General features: G+C 29.6%; 1 protein-coding gene across 1 annotated transcript in view; it reads left to right on the top strand.

Moving 5' to 3' along the window:
• LOC129918837 (protein embryonic gonad) overlaps positions 1–18,759 on the top strand; it is a 70,510-nt gene that overhangs the window by 30,736 nt on the left and 21,015 nt on the right. The window contains exon 2 of the mRNA XM_055999581.1: positions 3,901–3,938. The gene's annotated coding sequence lies outside the window, so the exon portion shown is untranslated. The remainder of the gene's footprint in view (positions 1–3,900; positions 3,939–18,759) is intronic.

Here is an 18,759-nt window from a genome sequence, read left to right on the forward strand (position 1 = left end):
TGACAGGTTTGTCTTTTTGTCCTTACCCCGAATACAGCTTAAACTACTAAGCGATTTTCTGTAAAAAAATGTAGGAGAAGTGAGGGCAAGACCGCCATTTTAGTGTTTGACTGTCTTAAAACCCAATAAAAAACATATTTTAATTAAAACAAAGCTTTTATTCATTATGTTTAAAAAAATACTGAACAAAAGATAATAAGTTTTGAAAAAACATCTAACAAAAAACGGTCTAATGTTCTGGATTATTATTTTTTTTTTTTAATTTATCTTTATGATCTTGCACAGAACATACGTTTGAATATTCACTTCCTATTATAAAAAAATAGGAAAAGTTAAAAATTTTAAGTTTTTCAGTGTTAATAATAAAATTGACTTTTCAAATGAACGATAGCAATTTGACGAAAAATCACCAAATTTACCGTAACTCTTCTGCGTCTCAACTGAAATTCCTAAACTTACAGACGTGATCGATCCTATAAAAAGGCACATATTTTATATTGCAAGTGTTGCCAATTTTACTTTTTTTTCATACAATATAGTATAAAAACGGTCTTGCCCCCACTTCCCCTATTTGAATGCCAAATTTATGCATATAAAAACAAAAATTTGAAAAAAAAAAAATGAGAAACCTACTAAGTACGTAAGTTGATTTAACTTCTTTAATTTTACACTTATAAAAATATAAAGGTTATTACATCATATACTTTTTCATAGTAGGTAATAATATTCTGATTTATTAAAAAAAATAGAAACTTCAATCTTATATTGCACAAAACTAACTTTTGTAACTTAAACTCTTAGCACCAAAGGATAAATCAACACATTTATAAATAACGGCGAATAATCACAGTGAACTGTGACAGTACTATTTTAAGGGAATTTGATGAAGAAATAGAAGAATACAAGAAGTTATGTTTGGCAAAAGCAATTTAATTAGGGAAAATAGGAAACATTTTCTTCGAAAAAAAATGCAATGTTTCAATTGCAAAAACTTCTGTATGACAAATATTTTTTTTATTTGTAATGGAAAAAAAAAATCATGTGTGCAATTCACACGTGGTAGAAGTGAAACCTTAAAAAATCATTTTTCTTGCAAAAAAATAGAAAAAATCTACCTATTTTTATTCTATCACCTTCAAATCCATGTTTTTTATATGACAACCTATATAAATTTTATACCATCTGAAAGCTTATTGTCTAAGCTCTAAATATATATCGACGGTTTGTCTCTTTGTTTAGAAATCGAAAAAAAACCTCTTAAACAATTTAAAAAAAATTAAAGAACTAAAAAAATAGTTGGTTTGAGTTATTAAATAAACAATTTTTTTATTTTCTTCATTTTTTTAATTGTTTTAAGAGGTTTTTTTTTCGATTTCTAAACAAAGAGTCAAAGACGACTTACGAGGTTTTGCAATTTAACCGTCGATATATCGATCAGTTCTATGAGACATCTGCAAAAAGAGCTAAAATTTTTTGAACTCGATCAATTTCCATCAAAAAAAAAAAACACGTATTTTTGTCTTCTCACGCTATTAAATGCATTTTTTCCCTTAACAACCTATAAAAAATTTTATACCATGTGAAAGCTTATTGTTTCACCTTGTATAATGATGTATAAATCTTATTTCAAAGATGTCTACAAGAGAAGTTAGAATTTTTTAAAGTCAACCATGTCGAATTTCCAGACTGAGATTACGGTACTTCCTACACTGGTAGCTGGTCATCGCCAACAGATCTCCACAGGTGTTTTGAGGTATTTTTCAATTTTTTTAATTTAAGATTGTGTAACTTGTAGAGCACGTACCGTTATGTGTGATATATCAAATAAAAGGTTGTGTTATCAGCATGCGTATTAAAGTTAAATCAAATTCGTATGTGCACTAGATGAAAAGATATAACGTGTGTTGGAAAAGAACATCTTTTTACCGTTATCTCCGAATTTTGGATATGAAATTAATTGAAATTTTGTACAAATATAATTTATTTAATTGCCTATCTACAGTACAGTACATTTCATTCATCTATCTATTAAAACAAAAAAGTTATAACAAGTTGAAGTCGTGTCGCGTTTTCGTTTCATCTTGTTTCAAATCACTACGATACTAAAGAAGTTTTCACTTCAAAAAGTGCATTAAAAAAAAGTTTTTGTACAGCCTTGGGTCAAATATAACACCAATTTGCAAATAATTGCCAACGTAATTTACTCCTTACTCCGATGAAGCTGTGCAGTAGTTAAAAGTTACTAATTTGTTACTAATCAACATGCTTTTTTTTTTTCTATTTATGAATTAAAAAATGCTTTATTTTTGAATTCAACCCTCATTTTTTTGAAAATATGAAAATTTTTTTTTTCCCTTTAAAACGCAAATTAAAAAATATTTATTTATTATAATTTAAAAAAATGTCTAACACGATATCAAAACTAGAATAGGTACTTTAAACTGGTTCTGATTAAATTTATTTTCTTACTCCGATTAATAATAACACCGGCACACAAAAAAAAAAAAGTGTCATGAACCAGAAACCAGACCTATCTTTCTATATGTTTTTGGACCCGCTGAATCCGAATTTCAAGTCCGTTTGGCCCTGTCACCCTCCAGTTTTGAGTAATATGCAAAAAACTCAAAAAAAGGTAGTTTTTGGGGTCTTTTTTACACTTTTCTCAAAACTGGAGGGTGACCGGGCAAAACGGACTTGAAATTCGGATTTAGCGGTCCCAAAAACATATAGAAAGATAGGTCTGGTTTCTGGTTCATACAACTTTTTTTTTTGTGTGCTAGCACTGTCGCGACATGTCGCTGTCATACCCGGCACACAAAAAAAAAAGTTTCATGTACCAGGAAGCAGACCTATCTTTCTATATGTTTTTGGGACCGCTGAATCCGAATTTCAAGTCCGTTTTGCCCGGTCACCCTTCAGTTTAGAGAAAAATGCAAAAAACTCCAAAAAAGTCATAAAAATTCAAACAAAATGCACTCACAGCTCAAAACTGGAGGGTGATGGGGCCAAACGGACTTCAAATTCGGATTCAGCGTGTCCAAAAACATATAGAAAGATAGGTCTGGTTTCTGGTTCATGACACTTTTTTTTTTTTGTGTGCCGGTGTAATTTTCGTCAAATTCAAATATAGGTTTTATCTGAACTAAAAATTAAAATTAATATTATTTGTTTTTATTTAAAAAATATATCAATTTAACTATAATGCAATGAAATTAAAAGTTTAATTTATAAGATCTTGAAAAAAGGTATTATATACCTAATTTTTGTTCTATTTTTTTTTATGAATGATATTAGATAGATCACAAAAAATCAATACACATTCAAATGCATACTAATGCGAATGAATATAATAATAAAATAAATTCACGCTCCTCTACCATTTACATAAATACTGCTTTAAAAAACTGCTCTCATTTAAAGTTCAACTTGCAAATAAACTTTATTATTTATTAACAATTCTTAATAAAATTTTAAAAAAATTAGCCAACACTTACTTCTTTGGGCATCAAATTACCTATTCTGTCCGATAAATGCTACAAATAAAACTGCAAATTACCATCATCATCGCCACTACCATTCAATATTATGCCTCTTAGTTGATTTGAGCTTGATTTTTTTGTGATTTTATCGATCTAAAGCAACCGACCGACTACATTTTTGTATGTCATAATGAATTAATTAACCTCAAATGAATCAATAAATTTAACCATCTTATTGTCAATTTTTTTTTTTTTTTTCAAATATTTAATTCGAGAGAGAAATAATCTATAAGTGGTCAAATGCGATGTTGATTAAAAATTCAACGTAGGCGTTTTTTTTAGTCTGGAATCTCGATACCTCGATAAACCCTATATGACTTAATATTTATATTTTTTTTATTATTTTTTTTTTATTTTACAGGTGTTTCACACGATCGTAGATGTATCCACCGCGCCAAAGTGAGTTATTTATCAATTTATATATATTTTGTATATGTTTTTTTTAATGAATTCCTCAATTTTTTTGAGATAATTCATTCCAAAACACGACCGATTTAAATATGAAAGAAAAGAAGTAAAAAGTTTCACTTCAAAAAAAAAAAAAAAAAGAAGCTGAAAAAAAGTCTCAAAAGCAACCCGAGTCGCAAAGACTTTAAGTGCTTTGGATAAATATTCTACTTAATGCCACTCTGGGCTGCGCTACAAACTATACAATGCCACACACTGTGGCGACATTGACAAATTGTTGCAACACATACGCAACATAGAAACCTCTCGGAGAGGATTTTGTGACTATAACTGACTGTCCATTGAAGAGCTAAATTGCGGTAGCATAAAGTACAAAAGGATTTCAATTTCACGGCAGATAAAGGCGCGAAAAGTTCTCCATCCTCCAACGGGGTCTCAACTCTCAAGGCACTGAAAAATAGTTTGTTGCATTTAAGCAGGCTGCTGGCATTTGAAACAGGCCCAAAATGCATTTCACTGGCCTGCAGTTAATATTTCACTTGTGCCTAACAATGACTTCGGATCGCTCTTCGGACTTGGGGCTATTGTATACTTGGGACAGATGTTTGTTGTTGGATGGGGTAACTCGTCTTTTGCGGGCTCTCAAAATCAGTGCACTCCAGCACAGTGATGCTGTATGGGTATTTTGGTTTCCATTTTTATTGTCCCAACCTGGTTACAAGAGCTCGAGCTCAAGCAGCTCTAAAAAAAACGAGCATGTGGATAATTTTTTTTAAGAGTCGTAAAGTATCGCATTACGGATGTGTAACAGGCATGAAGATGCGAGGGCATAATTTACTTTGGGAGTCCATATTTTTTGTTGTTGTTGTTTTTTTTTTTCATTTCATTCATTTGTTGGACTTCGAGTGAATATGGTTTGGACGGACAGACGAACCGGACGACGACCAACGACAAAGTCTCATTAAATGAAGTGGCGAACTTTTATGGGATTTCTTCGCAGGAATGCGGTGTGTTTAAGTTATGTGCACGAAGAGAAGAGTGCTGCACCATGCTGGCTCACACTTTAGTTGCGAAAAATTTTAACAATATTTTTTTTGTGGCATATTGTCTGGGTCATAGTAACGGTAGTAGAGGTATACAAAAACATATAATATTATATATATTTTGAGAGCTCTTCAGTTTCTTCCATTTTTATGGCTATTTTGTATATATATTGAACCTGGTGAAATGGCATTACACACAAATTATATTGGAAGAAAATTAATAGCGCACCGCATGTTGTTAGTGCGGTGGTTGGTTGTTTGGTTTGGTCATTTTGGAATTATATATTTTTGTATGGGCATACTTAACCTATATCATATTTGTACATAAAAAAACATACACTCACACACTCTGCTGTGATGATAGGTTTGGTAATATCTAAATTACCCATCATTTCAACAAAATTGAGATAAGTATATTTTATATTTTAAAACGGGTGTATTCATAAAAAAGTAAACGTTTCTTGTTATACAATTTTTTCAAACATTTTTTTTAAGTTAGAGCGTGTAGGTTAGGGTCTTATGGGATTTTTAACTTGTTCAAAAAAAATTGTTACTTAACATAACAAACTAACAAAAACACTATATTAAACTCTTATTGAAAAAAATAAAAAAATAATAATGTTTAAAGTAAATTGAGAAATAAGATTTAGTTTAACCAAAATACCCAATGAAAGCTTTAAGAATGCTTGTGGTTTAAAGCTTCAAATTAAATTATTTTTTATTAAAAAAAGTTTCTTAAAAACAAAAACTAGATTAATTCGTATACCTAACTTTTGTTTTAAATTTTAGCAATTTACTTTAATTAATTATTAGTGTTATATCGAAAAACCTACTAAAATTAAGAAATTTGCTAATAAGGATAGTTACTATTGAAATATGAACTTTTAATGAAATACCTATCACCATAAATTCCTTTAAGGTAAATAATAATTCAATATTAAATTGAAAAATACTTGAAATACATCTGTTTTTTTTTTTTTTATTTCAAACATTTAAAAAAATTACGAAAAAAATTGTTCAAGAACTGGTATGAGACAAATATAGCAAACAAAAATGGGCTTCAAATGTGACAATATAATTAGCTTGATAAGTGAATTCGACTTACTTGAAAAAATAGATATGACAAGGGAAAGAAATACCTAAAGCATTTTTTATAATTTTTTTCAAAGAACACTATATTTTCATCCATATTGTTACAAATATTTGAGAATACGATCTGGGATAGAATTAAATGCGAGTAGAGTTTTTTTTTCTACATAAAAGCCTTAATTAAACTAGATACATACATATAGTGTTATATTTACATTCCAGTTTGAAATTTAAATGCATTTCTTTAATTTTTTCAAATTATAATATTTTTCCAAAATTTAAAAAAGTTATGAAAAGCATACTTTCTATTTATGACATGCGTTATCATTTTTTTATTTTTCAATATTAAAATCTAAGATAAAAAACTGCTTTTTGGAAAAAGATCTCACTTTATACAGGGTGTCCCAAAAGATAACGTCGAAACGATAACGGTAGATAGAATAGGTGGTGACGGTTTTTCATGTGCCGTGACTACAAATCTTAAGTTTTCTCATTTTTTTCTTTTGCTACGCAACCTTAAATAACACTGCTACCAAATGCATTCAAAAATTTTAACTCAGCTGCATCTGTTTTAAAGCAAATATTACTTTTTTGCTCAACTAAGTACTAAAAAATTTTACATGACTCTAATTCAATGAACCGTAGTGTAAAAAAAATGCTCTACGATGTTTCGGCAAGTTATCTTAAAAGTTGGTGTGTTCAATTCTCTTTTCGAAATGGTATAACATTGTTAAGAATATTCCATAAATAGGTAACCGAGATAAAAAATTTTTTCTTAAGAAAAGGTTGCGTAGCAAAAGAAAAAAATGAGAAAACTTAAGATTTGTAGTAACGGCACATGAAAAATTGTTACAGGGTGACCATTTTTTTCGACTTTTTTTCAAATGCCCATAACTCACAAAATATATGGCTGCGATTTTTTTAATTATTTTTCTGATAACTGTCACCACCTACCCTATCTACCGTTTTCATTTCGACGTTAACTTTTGGGACACCCTGTATACAATCATTTTTCGAGTCAAGCCTTTATATACAATATACATAGTTGTTAATCACTCAATATAATAATAAAATCTGTTGGATATGAATATGAATATCTTTTGAACGGTTAAAGCAATGGATTTAATACCGAGGACCTTATTTTAGAACGTTTGAGTCCCTACAAGAATACTTTGATAATAATTACTTCTCAGTTAACTAGAAGATTTTGTAAAAGTAAAAATGTTTCTATACATTTTTTTAACTATTTGACATTTGGTTAAATTAATGAAATATATGCTCGTTTGTTTATTATAATTGTTCAATTTGTTTAAACCTTTCGGACCCAGCGTTACTCTCATGTAACATTTTTTTAAAAATTCGTAAAAAATATTAAATTAAACAATTTTTTAGGTTACGATGGCTTAATTGAAAGATAATAATGCCTAGTTACTGGATTATTACAAAAAGTTAGTCAAATATCATAAATTTTTTTATCGAGAAAGGGACTGAAATTCACTTTTTTTTTTTTTGCAAATTTTTTTTATACATATATGGTCATAATTTTGAAAAAAAGATATAAAAAATGTTAATGCAGAAAGAGTTTTCTGTTTTTGCTTAGAAGAAGTAACATACATTATAGTTTCATAAAAAGTTATTTTCTCAGTTCTCCGACTTTTTTTTGGTGGTTATAGGCAGTGCATGTTGCTTACATGTAACATGAGAAAATCACATTAATTTTGCTATTTATTATTTTGGAAAATAACTTTTTGCTATTCATATTTCTTATTTGTGATGTTTTTGACCCGATAATACCGAAAAAACATTTTTTAATATTGATTTTCATAGCTTGGGTTCGAAAGGGTTAATGATCTTCTCAAATTTTGGATATCTTGCAAACGGTTAGGTAGAACGTTCAATTTCCTTCAAGAGTATGTAAAGAAATTTTCTATGAAGTCTATTGATACAAAAATGATTTTTTTTTTGAATATGAGATTAATGTAAAAATAGAAAACTGCGAAGGGGATTATCTTTCCATTTATATAAAGACCTCTTGTTTAGTGAACATATTTTAAAGGTGTCCAGCAATCGATTTTTCGGAGTATAAAATCAGAAAAAAAATATTCAATTTTTTTTTACCCACCCTAATGTATACTATTTTTTTTTTTAATTTTTAAGCAAGCATACGAACTACATTATAACCCATCAATCAAATTCGAATTACAAAACGAGATCAAATATTTTCATCGAAAGAGAAAATACATCAAAATTTAACTCCTCACTCCTCAGTGCTCATTGCCTGTCACATTATTCACTAAATGATAATTAAGTGAAGAAATAAACAAAGAGGACAAAATATAGGGCTCCATCAACAGACCAATAAAACCTGCCACCACCTGGAACTTGAAAAAAGACTAAGAATCTGTTATTCCTTTTTTTCGATTACGTTTTCAGTTTGTCGTTAAAAAAAAATAACTTCAACACCACGACGACGATGAAAAATCTTCTTCATTGAATTTATTATTGGCACAATCCAAACCAGAGTTGGAGAGACAAAATTCATGAACCGTTATAATTTTCTTTTACCTGACAAAATGAAAAAAAAAAAAAAAAACAATTTCAATTGATTTTCTGAATTTTTTTTACCGGTAAAAACAACTCACACCACACCACCGACTTCCACCTTCAATGATCTGCAATTTTTTTTTTTTCGGTCACAAAGTTAAGTAAAGTCCCACGAAATGCCAGTGCCACAGAATTGTTATTTTTTTTTTTTGTTGGTTTTATTTCTGTTTTTGTTTGTAGAAATATCTATAAGCATATGAAAAGCACATATATACTTGATCAAGGAACTTGTTGCTGCAACATTGTGTGTCTATAAAACAAAATATCAGTGACGTATTTGTGTTTGAATAGTGGCCTTAACATGATAAACGTCAGAAGTTTATTACGAAAAAAAAAAATTCTAAGACCTTTGATTCAATTTACGTACGTTTTTTTAGAAACGTTAGGGACAAAAATATTTGCGACTTTGAAGTTGCAACATGTTGCGAAACAAATCAACTTTTTTTAAATTTCATTTCTTAAAGTAAAAGACTCCTAGATTTTTGTTTCCCTTATCACATTTTTGTCAAAGGCCCATTTCAAATCAAATTCAGTCCTGAGAAGATTTTTATTTATACTTCTTACCGAGATGGCATTTTCTAGAGAGACAGCAGAAAATAATTTTGGGATGGGTATAACCGCCGCCAACGCCATATCCACCACAACCACAAGGAAGAGGCGACCCCAAAACTCCACCAAGACCCAAAGACATTGTTAAGTGGAAGAAAAACTCTTACTAATGCGGTATTATAGGTGACCGTGATGAAGTCGAAAAGAAGATGCTTGCACAAAGTTGGTTCTTTCGAAGATAAATGCACTGCAACAGCTGTGCCGCTATGTTTTTTTTTTTTTTGAACAATTTGGTGGCTGGCGCACATGATCACTAGCACCAGCAACAACACCACCAGCGCCGTCGTCGATCGGATCAGTATTGTTATATGGGGGTCATTGGAAAAATATTAAAATTTGCGCGGGAAATCGAGGTCTTGCCATGGTTGATCATCATAGAAGACGTTTCATGCCCCCATAACGTCCCATCGTCTGCCGTCTTGAGAGACAATTTTCATCGTTTGGGAGCAAGGTGGAATGATGATGGCCCTCGTTCGTCGAAAAGTCAAAAAGCCTACAAAGAAAAAGACACGACAACCGGCGCGCAAATGATAATGATGAAGATTTTTGTTTCTTCTGTTTTTTGTTGTTGTTGTTATTTGCTATTGTTTTTTTTTTTTGTGTTAGTTTTGTCTTGCATTGGAATCTGTCTTATGAGTGCCGATGGCATTTGGCCTACACCGAGACAACCGGTTGTTTGGGTCAATATTCAAGATGAGTCGTTGTCGTTTTCGGTCGTCGTCTATATGGTTTAGTTAAATTGGTGGCTGTCTGTGCTAAGCTAAGATACATTGGAGATGAAATTTTGCAGAGAAATTTAGTTGTTGGTTTTTTCTTGATTTTTATTTGTATTTTTATTTTGAACGCTCTTTTTGACCCACATTCATGTATAAGCATTTTATGCACATTACTGAAACAACGATAACGACGAGAGAAGTGCAAAGGGATGATGGTATTTTTTGTGAAGAATTCTGCGAAGCGCAAACAGCCGGACAGTCATGGACTCATATAATTGGCACCTATAGACTCCGGCGAACGAGTTGAAGGTATTTGATGAATGTCTTACAGGTTAATTGGTGATTTGTTTATTGAGTTGTATGACAGGGTGTGTATTTTTTTTTTTTTTCAAAATGGACTGTGCACATAGCGAAGCAAACATTTTTATATATTTGTAAGGTATCAATTATTTGAGTTTCGAAATATTGCGAAGGCTTTGTCATGATGTTTTTAAAATTCTTTTAAAATTGATTTTTTAAAAGAAATTTCTAAACAATCAATTTAGAAAAGTTGTGAAAAGTTGTAGAGCTTGAAACAAGTGTTTTTTTTTTTTTGTAATTTTCTTGATAAGAACTAGGAATCCAGATAGTTGCAATTTATTTTAACATTAATTTAGAACAGTTTACCTAGTTTAAATCGTTTTATCTCTTTTGAAAAAAATTTCATTTATATTTATATTAAAATTTTTGTATTTGAAGTCAGTAGGTACGTTTGAGACAAGGTATTGAAAAAACAGCTTTTGAAATGTATTGCTAAATTTTTTAGCATTTTTTTTATGAGTGAAGTGTTAGCGAATTTTGAAAATTAAACTTTTAGTACGCTGGACTTATAAAAGTATTTCAAGTTTTTATTGCATTTGTTATTTTTTTTTGGCAACAAATTTTTTTCTTCACCGAAAAACATTGCCTCAAAAAATGAGCCCTTAATATTACTATTAAGTTCTTACCCTCTACATGTGAAGACATTGGAGTACATAACACTGGGGCAGGGTAAACAATGCTCCCATTCATGCCGGGGACCCACGAGAAAACATGCAGTTAAGAATCCTGTTTATATAAATAAAATATATTTCAGCAACCAGACCTCCAAAATACCTTTTATTTTCAGTTATGATATCTTTTCTTTTGATATCTCACTCGATGGATTTGGAGGAAATTTTTCAAAACGTGTTTTTTTTTTGGCAAGGGGTTAAACCTTGATTTTTTTTTTCGAAATTCTGAAAAAAATTAATTTTTTTATTTTTTAGCCTATAAATGAATGCCTGTTCACTGTGAAATCATATCTGTGAACCAAAACTGGTTTCAAAACTTTGGTTACAATTTATTTCCTTTCAAAATTAAGAAAAAACAAATATTTGAATGCAAATAACACTGGTAAACAAGGTTTTTGCCAAAAGAACTCGAATCAGAAGTCAGAAAATTTGTATTTCTCTCCGTTTTTTAAATATTACCTATAGAAAATGTTAAAAAACATAATTTTGGCTGTTTTCGAGGTTATGTTTTTTGTGGAGTAGTTTATCATGAGTAAATTTGTAACGGTGCCTATAAGATCTTTTTATTTTTTAATTTTTTAAAAAATGTTTAAATCTTTCCGATATCTCCTTTACTCCCCGGTCTTTGACTCAGAAAGAGCACTGGCCAGCCAAATTAAACTTTTTTTGCCAGAAAAACCAAAATATACTTTTCTAGAGGTTTTTGGGTTGCTAAACTCGAATCCGCAATCAGAAAAATTCTATTAGCCTTCATTCTTGAAATATTACCGTTATAAAATGAAAAAAAAAAAAGGTTTTTTATAACGGATATATTTCAAAAACAAAGGCTATTAGAATTTTTCTATTTGCGGATTCGAGTTAAACAACCCAAAAACCTCAAGAAAAGTATATTTTGGTTCTTGTGGCAAAAATTGTGTGGCCAGTGACTTAAAATTTAGATTTAGTTTTGTTTTTCTTTTGCTTATCAACTGAAACTTAAGATACCTCGAGGAATAAAACAGATATTGGGAAAATTTAAACAGTTATTGAAAGAAGAATATATGTTCTTATAATCACCGTTTTTATGTTTTTAATGAATTACCCCACATAATAACAGAACCTCAAAAACAGAAAAAAGGACATTTAATAGCATTTTATAACGTTAATATTTCAAAAACGGAGGAAAATCAAATTTTTTTGACTTCAGATTCGAGTTCAACACATCAAAAACCTTTAGAAAAGTATATCTTGGTTCTTGTGGCAAAGAAAGTTCAATTTTGTTGACCAGTGTAATTAAGCAACTTCCATTTGAAGATTTGAGTCACTGTCAACTACATATATCGGTGAGAAAGGACTGGTGACTTAGGTCAATTTTGTTATAGGTGTGAGTTGAAGTTACGCCACAAAAAGGCACTTTTACATGTATATCGTTTAATCCTGAGAAATTATACCTCACTGAAGAAATTTTAAATGAATCGTAGTTACAATTTTTTTTGAAATTTTGTATGAAAACGATAAAAAAGGAAATTTTAAATAAAAAGTATTTCGTTTATTTTGTTTTTTGATGCATTTTTATCTAAAAGTTTTCAAAGTCGTTGCAGCTGTTTTTTTACTATTTTTTTTAATACAGTTGTTTCCCATTTTCGAAAATTTGATTTTTCAAAAACAATAAGTATTTAAATTTTTTTTTTTAAATTTAAAAATTAACTTTTTGAAAATTTTTATTTTGACTTATATTGAAACTAAATAAATTGTTTTTAATACAAAAATTCATTAAAATTAAACCCGTCATTTAGGAGATATTTGAAAAAAAAAAATTAAAAAAAGAAAACAGTTCTATGAAAGGTAAAGAACTTTTTTAAGAACTAATTCTACATTTTTTTTAAATCAAAATCGTTGGAGGTGTTTTTGAGAATATTAAACTTTTCCAAAAATTTTATATGACAGGCACCATTCAAATAAATTAGTTCCGTAAACCATTCTGTATAGAGTCTCCAAAAATAGCTAATAAATAAAGCATAACGAAGAAAAAAATAACAAAAATAATAAAAAATTATTAAAATTATTTTTATATTGAATAATAAATAAAGCTTTCAAGCAATAATCCTCTCTGCTCTTTTCGCTACATCTCACTTATTTAAAAGTCTAGTAAAGAAGACTTTTTACTTCAGACCTAGTAATACTAATTCAATGTCATTTTAAGCCTCGTTTAATTCAATGTCTAAACCGCATTAAAACTGTGCTAAGGATCACTAAAATCATAAATTACACGGTGCGACACTGAAAATACACCCGAGAAATAACATAGTGTAGGCTGTTCGTATGGTCGAATAATGCATAAAAATATTTTTGTTATATTTTTGGAACCCTCCATTTTTTTTTTATTTACAAAAAACTATTTTTACAGACCTTACGATGTAATCTATCAATATTTCAGTCATTTTTCTAACAATTCTCAATATGTTATATGTTTTTTGAAAGAGGATTTCCAGACCTTTTGAATGTATAAATATACATGCTATGCTTATTTGTGAATAAAAATGTATGTTTTTTAAATTTTTGGCATTAAACGTGTAAAAAGCGATTTTTGAAAAAGTCTGAAAAAATTACTTTTTTTACCAAGCTAAATCTCTAAAATTATAACAATTAAAAATCTGAAAAATTTTCACATGATAGCTACACTTATTGAATTTGAGTCTGTAAAGTTTTAAATTTTTTGAACGAATGGTTTGGCTGGAATTTAAAATTGATCGAACAAGGTCCAAGAAACCCCATGTTATTCCCATAAGAAACTTCAACCGCTTGGCGGCACGGGTTAGAATTAAGTTAGAGACTTGAAACTAGGAAAATATTTTTTTTAGTTTATTTCCAAATATATAAGATCCTAGGAGCATAGAAATTCTTATTATTTTAAAATAATGAACACCCTATTGTGCACCTTGCAATTCACATCATGAAAAGCCACATTTTCTATTTACGAAAAAGTAGCATAGATTCCGCAGTTTTGGTCAAATTCAATAAAAAATACGCCAATTTGTGCCTAAATGTATATTCTTTCAGAATATTACCTTACTTTATTTTTTTGTTTGTTTTATTTTGCAAAAAAAATTGGGTAAAGTTGAAAAAATTGGGAAAAAAGTCACTTTTTCAAGATTTGTGGGATAAAAACCTACACTTAATTTGTTTAAACAATAGACTTATATATATCATTCAAAAGGTCTGAAAATACTCATTCCAAAAACATATAACATATTGAGAGTTGTTAGAAAAATGACTGAAATATTGATAGATTACATCGCAAGGTCTGTAAAAATGTTTTTTTGTAAATAAAAAAAAAAATGAAGGGTTCCAAAAATATAACAAAAATATTTGTATGCATTATTCGACCATACGAACAGCCTACACTATGTTATTTCTCGGGTGTATTTTTTTTTTTTAATTTTGTAGTAACAGTGTTATTGGCAAGAATTTATAAATGGTAAGTATGTATGTATAATTTAAATTGGCAATATGTGGCTATATTACTTAAAAAACAACTCTTTTTTAATACTTACAAATATAACTTTTTTTTTAACTCACTCATTTTCCTTAAAAACATTTTAGTTTTAGGTATTTTTTTATACATAACCATATTTTTATATAAGTTGACCATATTCTCCTTTAATTTCACTTTGCTACTAATCTAAATGAACGAACAAAAACCGATTACCCCGATAACCTACTATCACTAGCGCGAGCATCTTCTAATTATGATCACTTCATGCTCAAACATCTTCGTGTTACTTTATCCGGTTTGCAACAAACTATCAATTTAATACACAATCATCATCAAAATAGCCTCACAATAATAATAATAAAAACATTTCCATGACTCTTTGCTCCCTCTCAATATTAGTTTCTCGTCCTCGTCCTCATAACCCCTTCATGTCAACTATTCCAGTGTATCTTCAATATCAACAACTGGCCACCCAGACTTAAACATTAGTGTTAAATTCTATAGTGCACCAATAAAATGAAACCACATTATAAGCTCACTAATGACCACACACACACTCGTGTACAATATAGAGTTTCTCGATCATTTCTAAAAAAGATTTTTTTATAATCTCAAAACACGCATCTTCTATCTCTATTTATACTGTATCATACACTTGCATACGAATCTATATGCCAGATATTGTAATTGTCCAATTATCGAAGTTATTCCTGTGGTTTGCTCTAGAGAATTGTCATGATTGGTGCATTAAAAAATATTGAAAAAAAAAAAAAAAAATTTTAATTGTTATTGGAAGAATACCCACTGGGTATCGTTCCCAAATCAGGAATGGATACGAGTATCATCGATGACAGAAGAAGCGAGCTCAAAAAAAGCAAAGAATCAAAAAAAAAAACAAAAGTTCTCGAAATGCCAAATTTAGCAACCCTAAGGACGGAGAGATGTCAAAATGTTGATGTGTTTGCACTAATCACTTAAGGCCACTATAACATCAGCTGCATATATGTATATAAAGTGACTTACTGCGCTTACTACTAATTTGCAACAGTTTCCCCATAAAGCAGAAGTAAGAAAAAAAAAAAAATAATCACTGCCATAATCGCGATATGTGTATTTGTGTATTTTAATGGAGTTCAGACTGTTACTGTTGCCAGGGACGGATTTAATAGGCACTTTTAGGACACAAAAGCCTTACTTTATCATTTCTGTTAGAGTTAATTTTTAAATTTCAGATTAAGGTATCAATAACGAGTGAAATTAACATGGTTCACTGAGGTGTATACGTAACCTTTTTTTTACAAAATGACTTTTTCGAAGCAAATCTTTATACAAACAACTAGAATATCAAGCGCCTTGAGCATATTATATAAAATACAACCCTGTCTATCTATAAATTTGCTACGCTACCCCTCTTTTGACACCCCAATTCCATTTATGTGCGCTAAAAGAAAAAGACGCTAATTAGTGTCGACAGAAGAAGGAGATTCCATAATCATCTACCATGACGAGCATTATTATCATCATCATCATCTGCAACATTATCATGGTCATTCATTACATTTGCACTCAGAGTAGCTCCCTGAATTCGCATCAGCCGCAAATATATATCCGGGCTAACTTACTTGCTGACGGCTGCGCGTACGTGCATCAACATCGGTCACGTCCTGAGTAAATGATTGCGCGCGCAACTAAATACGCGCAGGAATATTTTTCCTAATAAAAAAGTTATTAATTAACCATGAAATTAACATCTTAACAATGTCAGAGATTTACACACAGAAGCTGTCTGTCTGTCTTTCTGTTCTTATGCCACACGCTTAACATGGACAAGAAGTAGGAATACACATTTGATGTAGTAGTCGATCATCAGCATGGATCTCGATAAAAGATTTACTTCTTTTATTATTTTTTTTTTTTTTTCAATTTAATTTCATACCAAACTGGGACACCATTTCGAAGGAGTCTCTTAAAACGACGATGAGCATTCGTGATGATGTGGAAAAGCTATATGAAGAGTGAGAGCGTAGTTAAGTTGATGAACACTGTCTAATTGGACAGACTTTAAGACCAAAAAAAAGAAGAAAGAAAAAACAGATTCTAGAAACTGCTATCATCAACTTCGCTCGAATGCAATATTGCATTTTGAAAAATAATAATAATTAATTGTGGCACCCATAGTTATAATTGTTTTTTTTCAGAATGATGCATGAGTGTTGAGTTGAGCTTGAGTCTGGATGCTTTGTGCACCTTGTTTGAAGATTGACGTTTGATTTGAGGTCAAACTTTCAAAAGTGATTGAGAGATGCGCGCTCTTGGTTTATATTTCTTTTTTTTATTGAAGAGAGTAAAACAGTCACGTAATAATAATTAAAAGAAATTATACTGACCGACTGAAGAAGATGATTGGAGTATTAAGGCTAAAGACCGAACATTTGAAGAATGATGACAATGATGCGATTCACGAGTGAAGTGAGGATACAAAAAAAAAAAACTATATTAAATGAATGTGAGCTCCTTTCATAAGAATCGTTAAACCAAGATCTCTTGGTCATCAAAGGTAATCAAAAAAGATAATTTAAAAATTTATTATTGTTTGATTGGATTGATCGATACACAATTTAATGAGGAACAGTTGTTTTATTATTGAACTTGTTTTTTTAACTTACAATACTCTGTTAGTAGGATGGTAGATTCTTAATTGCTTCAATATTTATTTTGGAACGGTTATTTATTCCGTGTGCAAGATTCAAATATTGTGACTAAATAAATAAATAAATAAATAATAAAATAATAACCAATTTTGTTTGTTTGTTTTAAATTGCTAACCAAACATTAATAGGTAACAGTGCACTTTTTTTTAAATAATCATGGAATTAGAAATATGTGAAACAAGATTAAAGTACATACATACTTAAGCCAAAATTGTTTATCCTATAAACGTTTAACATAAGGTGTCGAATTACGGAATACGTTCGTTAACGTATGGCCGCTATATGTCCTTTTCTTTTTCAACTGATTATATACAGACAAAAAAGTTAATAATTTAATACAAAAATTTCAAAAAAAAATACTTTTTAGTTTTTTTTTTTAATTTCAAATTTTTAATCAATTTTTCGAAAATGAGTTGATAATTTTTTTTTTTTAATTTTTATTAAGGTTTTGATATAATTTTTTTTTTAGAGCATAACTAAACATTTTTATTTTTAAACAAATATAGACAATTTTGATATTATGTATACAGGGTGTCCCACAGTCACCGCCCCAAACGAAAAAAAAAATTTTTAAATAAAAAAAATTAATTTAAATGAATTAAAAACTTTTTCTGATCTTTTATGGTTAAGAAAATAACAAATAGTTTTTTATGAAAATAAACTGGGCCTTAATAAAAAGCATACAAATTTAATACCCATTAACGTGTTTTTTTGACTTAAATGATATGAAAGTGTAAAAAACAACTTGAAGAAAATTGTGTTTGATGCAAAATTGTGGAGAAACGATGGTCCGCAGGAAAAAAAGTTTTGAGACAAACTAAAAAAAACGTAGTTTGGCAAAGATAAGGCCAGTTTAATGACAAGAGAGCCAAATTATAAAAACCGTGGTAACTCGAAAACGGGACGAAAACGAGAAAATTACCTCTTAAGTTTTTCGACTTAAAATGCCCTCAGGAATCCATGGTTTTCATTTGGGGCGGTGACTGTGGGACACCCTGTATACCTAAATGATGCAAAAAAAAAGTAAACGCTTTTTTATTTGTTTTCCTTAAGTTCCCATTGTTATACAAGAACTCAAACGGCATTTTATTTATTATATTATTATTAATACATATATATTTAATTAATTATTATTTATTATAAAAACAATTTTTATATTTTCTAATTTTTTTATGAAATTCCTTAAAAAAATCACATTATAATAATAACACTGGTCGGCATCGGATATAGAGCAAGAACCAAACCCTACTTTTCGAGAGGAATTTTGTGTGCTGAGTCCGAATCTGAAGAAATTTCACTGGCATGTCACGTTTTTAAAATAATTGAATATTAAAAGGTCAAAAACGCGTTTTTTTGGGTACATTTGACATCGAATTACATCACCGTTAATTTTTTTTTTGTAAAACTACTTATGCAATCTCAAAACTCCATATTAACACGTCTTAAAGATATTTACATATATTTTTTCAAAATTATTTTTTTCTCAAAGATATTGAAAAAAGAAATTTTTGATAGATATCTCAAAATCATGATT

The sequence above is a fragment of the Episyrphus balteatus genome, chromosome 4 (genome assembly GCF_945859705.1).
Source record: "Episyrphus balteatus chromosome 4, idEpiBalt1.1, whole genome shotgun sequence".
NCBI classification, from domain to species: Eukaryota; Metazoa; Arthropoda; class Insecta; order Diptera; family Syrphidae; genus Episyrphus; species Episyrphus balteatus.